We start from the raw sequence: 6,000 nt of genomic DNA on the forward strand, positions 1-6,000 counted from the left end.
AGTCCATAGGACACTCAAAGCTGCTGCGCAGGTTGACTCTGTGGTTAAGAAAGCATACGGTGCATTGGTCTTCATCAATTGTGGGATTGAGTTTAGGAGCCGAGAGGTAATGTTGCAGTTATATAGGACCCTGGTCAGACCCCACTTGGAGTATTGTGCTCAGTTCTGGTCGCCTCACTACAGGAAGGATGTGGAAACTATAAAAAGGGTGCAGAGGAGATTTACAAGGATGTTGCCTGGATTGGGGAGCATGTCTTATGAGAATAGGTTGAGTGAACTCGGCCTTTTTTCCTTGGAGCGACGAAGGACAAGAGATGACCTGATAGAGGTGTACAAGATGACAGTAGGCATTGATTGTGTGGACAGTCAGAGGCTTTTTCCCAGGGCTGAAATGGCTAACATGAGAAGGCACAGTTTTAAGATGCTGGGAAGTAGGTACAGTGGAGATGTCAGGGGTAAGTTTTTTTACGCAGAGAGTGGTGAGTGCATGGAATGGGCTGCTGGCAACGGTGGTGGAGGCAGATACGATAGGGTCTTTTAAGAGACTCCTGGATAGGCACATGGAGCTCAGGAAAATAGAGGGCTATGGGCAATCCTAGATAATTTCTAAGGTAGGGACATGTTCGGCACAGCTTTGTGGGCTGAAGGACCTGGAGCCGGGGGATGGTTAACATTCTTGGTGCTGCTGTTAAATCCTTCTTCAAAGAAAATGTAAAATCAAACACCTCCTATTCCATCTGGTAGCCTCCAACCTGATGGCATAAACATAGATTTATCTAAATTCCAGTAATTTCTCACCCTTCCCCTTTCTCTCTTTTTCCATTCTCCATTCTCGCTTTCCCCTTCCCCTTCCCCTTCTCATCTCCTGACCTGCCCATCACTTCCCTCTGGTGCCCCCATTCCTTCCCTTTCTTCTATGGCCCACTCTCCTTTCAGATTCCTTTACCTCTTTCACCTATCACCTCCCAGCTTCTTCCTTCATCCCACCTCCCCCTCCCACCTATCTTCTCCCCCTCCTGGTCTCACCTATGGCCTGCCAACTCATATTCCTTCCCTTCCCCACCCGCTTCCTCTCCAGTCCCGAAGGGTCTCAGCCTGAAACATTCAACTGTTTATTCCCTTCCAATGATGCTGCCTGACCTGCTGAGTTCTTCTGAGTTCTGACCTGTCCTGACGAAGGGTCTCGGCCCAAAACATCGACAGTGCTTCTTCCTATAGATGCTGCCTGGCCTGCTGTGTTCCACCAGCATTTTGTGTGTGTTGTTTGAATTTCCAGCATCTGCAGATTTCCTCGTGTTTGCTGCTGAGTTCTTCCACCACTTTGTCTGTGCAGCTCAAGATTTCCAGCACCTACAGGATCTCTTGTGGCTTTGCAGTGTTGTTGTTTATTGTTGGGCTTACTGTTGTTGTTTGAGGGGAGGGGAGGTCAGGGGACAGCTACTGCTCAGGGATTCTATTAGATGAAATATTCTGCGAGGGAGTTACCATTGGATGAGAATTTCTAGAAGGAAATGACCACTAAGTAAGAAAGTGAATGTAAAACATTACCAATGTTGTACTTTCCCTGGATAATTACATAAAAACCTTCCCATTGAGTCCACCTCTCACACAGTGTTCAGTGAATAGCTGGCAGATCTGCTTCCTACATCAATTGGCTTTATTTATTTTACAGAATCCAAACCAGTGGTTCCCAGCAGGCACCATGTAATGGTGAGAACGCTTGAAACTGACTGAGGACCGCAAGGTTAATTAACTCGATGGCCACCATGGGCCACCGCTCGTTCAGCTGAGCCAGACCAGGAGGACATCTATAAAGCACTGGGCATTCCTGTGTCGCTGTAGAGATGACTTTAAAAACTGTGTGCGCCTCAAGAACAACTGCAGAGAACACCACAAACACGGAGCAAACTGTTGGCCAGTTGCCATGACAAATCTCTGGGATCCATGACCGATGTTAGATTGATCATTCATTAATTTAATTCCTTTGACATGTGCAAGTGCAGTTGTCATCAATCTCCATCAGTCTTGTTAATATTACAAACCCAAATGATATGTTCAGAGTGAAATAAAGCAGCCTTTCAACTACTTACCTTTTTGTCAGAGTCAGGCTAGGATGGCTGTAGAAAACTCCTGTCCATGTGTATTTGGGCAACTAGGAGTGTGAAGCCAGCTGGCAGCAGAAGCTGGATAAATATATGGAGCACTATGGTCCGGGCGCAGGTTGATGGGTCGAGGCGCAGTAATGTTTCAGCATGGACGAGATGAGCCACAGGGCTTGTTTCGGTATTGTAGTGCTCTACGACTTTAAGAACTGTAGGCTTGTGAGTTGGAATAGCAAAAGGTCTAAGAACCATGTTGCCGACTGGGTTAAGCAGCATGTCTTTACGAGGATAGGTTGAGTTTTCTGTCTGGAGTGAAGGAGGATGAGAGGTGACCAGATAGAGGTGTACCAAGGTGATGAGGTATAGATCGAGGGGACAGCCAGGGAGACCTTTCACAGGGCAGAAATGGATAAAACGAGGGGGCATAATTTTAAGGTGGTTGGAGGGAAGTATAGGGGGAATATTTATTTATTTATTACACAGGGAGTGGTGGGTCCATGGAATATGCTGCTGGGGTGGTGGTAGAGGTAGATACATTGGGGACTTTTAAGAGATGTTCAGATAGGCACATGGGTGAAAGAAAAATGAAGCACTATGTGTGAGGGAAGGGTTAGATTGATCTTAGGGTTAACGTACTGTGGGCTGAAGGGCCTGTACTGTTCTGTGTTCAGATCTGACCCCAGGGTCATTGTCTATAACCTCTGAGGTTCCCATTCTCAGCAGGTGGTGGTTACCAGATTAGAGTTTAGAAGTCTGGACCCTTAAACTGAGAACCCACGTTCAAACTGTGCGTTGTATGGGACTATAAAATAAACCTGGATACAGAACTTAAACATAGTATATGGGGAGGGGGGTGAGGGGATTGTGGGGAGAATACAGTGAGATTGCTGTACATAGAACACAATACAGGCCATTTGGCCCAAAGTGTTCTCTCGCCCTTTAACCTTCCCTCCCACACAGCCCCGAATTTTTCTTTCATCCATATGCCTATCTGCACCTGGCAGTACATTCTACACATCCATCCAAGTTTTTTTTTCTGTAAAGCAACTTACCCCTAACATCCCCCAATATTGTCTTTTCAATTACTTTAAAATGATTCCCTTCACATTATATATTAATAAAATGCTAGTAACAGCGACCAGGACAGGAGCAGCCTGATGTACAAAATCATGAAGGGTACAGATAGGGTATATGCAAGCAGGCTTGCCCCTGGGCTATAATTACCCCTCCAGCTGGCCACATGAGCACCCCTCCCCTCATGTAACAAAACATTGAACTGTACAGGAGGACAGGATCCACGATGTTGTGCTTAACTAATTAAATACCTAACTAATCTCTTCTGCCTACACAGTGTCCATAATCCCTTCACACTCTGCACCTTCATACATCTGTCTAGGAGCCTCTTAAACGCCCTCATGCTCTGCTTTCACCATTACCGCTGGCAACCACTTAGTCAACTGGATTGTCAACCAAAGTTTCACTATCTGATCAGCTGATTCTCATAGATTCATCGAGTACCACAGCATATAAAAATGTCATTCCGCCCATCTACTCTATGCTGACCCATGCCTGGACCATAGCCCTCGATACCCCTCCCATCCATATCTCTTAAATGTTGCAATTGAACCTGCACCCCCCCCCCCACTTCCACTGGCAGCTCGTTCCACACTCTCACCACCCTGAGGGAAGAAGTTCCCTTCAGGTTAACCTTAAAACAAAGGTCAAAGTAAATTTATCATCTAAGTACGTATACAACCCTGAGATTTGTCTGCTTGTGGGCATATTCAGTGAATCCTACAACCATAATAGAATTATTGAAAGACAGTACGTAACAGGGTGGACAAACAACCAATGTGCAAAAGACAACTAACTGTGCAAATATAAAAGAAAAAATAAATAGCAATAATAATAATATTAAATAAACAAACAATAAATAGAGAACATGAGATGAAGAGGCCTTGAAAGTGAGTTCATAGGTTGTGGGAATGTTTCAATGATGGGGTAAGTGAATTTGAGTGAAGTTATCACCACTGGTTCAAGAGCCTAATGGTTGAGAGGTGATAACTGTTCCTGAACCTGGTAATTCAGGAATAGTTATTTCACCTTTCACCTGTATCCCATGTCCTCTAATTTTAGTTTTAGTCTCATCCAACCACAGTGGAAAAGTTTGCTTGCATTTACCTTATCTATACCCCTCATAATTTTGTATAGCCATCAAATCTCCCCTCAGTCTTCTACATTCAAGGGAATGAAGTCCCAACCTATTCGATCTTTCTCTATGACTCAGGTCCTCAAGTACTAACAACATCCTTGTAACTTTTGCCTGTACTCTTTTTCACTCAATTATTTTGTTTTTGCCTTCTCAGTTCAAGTAGTTTGACAATTGATAAACAGAACAGTTCAAAGAAATGTTTACCTGGAGACACGAAGCCAGCTGGGACAAATTGGGAGTCGGCTCGAAGCAGCGAGTCTCATTTTGTTAAGTCCTTCCTCTCTGCAACATTGCGGCAAACAGACTGAGCCTGAAGTTTACTTATGTTAGTTAGAGACACAGTCCCATCCGTCCCATCCAGCCCAAACAGCTGTGCTGCACAGAAACCCAATTTAACCCTAGCCTATCCACAGGACAATTTGCAATGACCAACTAACCTACTGACTGGTATGTTTTTGGACTGTGGGAGAAAACCAGAGCACCGGGAAGAACCCCACATGGTCATGGGAAGAATGTGCAAACTCCTTACAGACAGTACCACAATTGAATTCACCTTGAACATGAGGGGCACCTTCTTCACTCAGAGTGGTGAGAATGTGGAAAGAGCTACCCACAAAAAGTGGCAATTTGGTGACTGTGGGTTTGATTTCAACATTTAAGAAAGAGAAATTTGGAGAAGTACATGGATGGGAGGGGTATGTGGGCCTATGGGCCTGCAGCCAGTCAATGGGGGTAGGCAGCCTAGGTAGGCCAAAGAGCTTGTTTCTGTGTTGTAGCGCTCTATGCCTCTTAAGAACTATAAGCCTATTAGTTGGAGCAGCAGAAGGTCTAAGAAAGAAATTTAAATTGACGCTGTTTTAGAGAGCATGTTTTATGAGGATAGGTTGAGCAAGCTGGGGCTTTTCTCTTTGGAGTGAAGGAGAATGAGGTGATTTGATACAGGTGTACAAGATGATAAGAGGCATAGATAGAGAGGACAGACAAAGACTTTTCCCAGGGTGGAAATGGCTAATGCAAGGGGGCATCATTTTAAGGCGATTGGAGGAAAGTACAGAGAAGATGTCGGAGGCAAGTTCTTCACACAAAGAGTGGTGGGTGTGTGGAATGTACTGCCAGGGGCATTGGTAGAGGCAGATACATTTAAGGGACTCTTGGATGAAAGAAAAATGGAGGGCTATGTGGGAGGGAAGGGTTACATTGATGTAGGAGTGGTTTAAAGGGTCAGCACAACATTGTGGGCCAAAAGGCCTGTACTGTTCTACGTATAATAAAAACCTTCCACTGCACCAATATCCACAAGAAGATCTTTCAAATTACCAAGCAGTGTGACAGAATAAGTGTACAGATTTATCTGTACATGTGGCCAAAATCAAAGAGAACCAGAAAAACATGATCACACGTGAATCCAATAAGGAAACCATGAGAAATGCCTCTGGTCAGGGAGCAGTGAGAATATGAATGGGCTGCTGCAGGGCGATGGGAGGCTGAGCGTGTGAGGTGTTTAAGCTGGATAATCACAAAACAGAGGAACGGGGGCGGCCTTTCACTGGTTAATTGGCCACTGAAAATTGACCAAATTTCCCTTCAAAAATAAGCTATACAAAATCCAGTAATTCTGAGATAGCTAATATCCTAGTAATTGACTCCAGCTGCTAAATGGTTTCTGGGCTGATTTAGTTGCTGCTG

At 44.7% G+C, this 6,000-nt stretch overlaps 1 protein-coding gene across 3 annotated transcripts in view; it reads left to right on the top strand.

The window, feature by feature from the left end:
- raly (RALY heterogeneous nuclear ribonucleoprotein) overlaps positions 1-2,085 on the top strand; it is a 93,180-nt gene extending 91,095 nt beyond the window's left edge. For all 3 annotated transcript variants that reach the window (XM_073062179.1, XM_073062178.1, XM_073062180.1), the window contains one exon: positions 1,673-2,085. The gene's annotated coding sequence lies outside the window, so the exon portion shown is untranslated. The remainder of the gene's footprint in view (positions 1-1,672) is intronic.
- Positions 2,086-6,000: the final 3,915 nt, after the last annotated feature.

The sequence above is a fragment of the Hemitrygon akajei genome, chromosome 11, assembly GCF_048418815.1.
Source record: "Hemitrygon akajei chromosome 11, sHemAka1.3, whole genome shotgun sequence".
NCBI lineage: Eukaryota > Metazoa > Chordata > Chondrichthyes > Myliobatiformes > Dasyatidae > Hemitrygon > Hemitrygon akajei.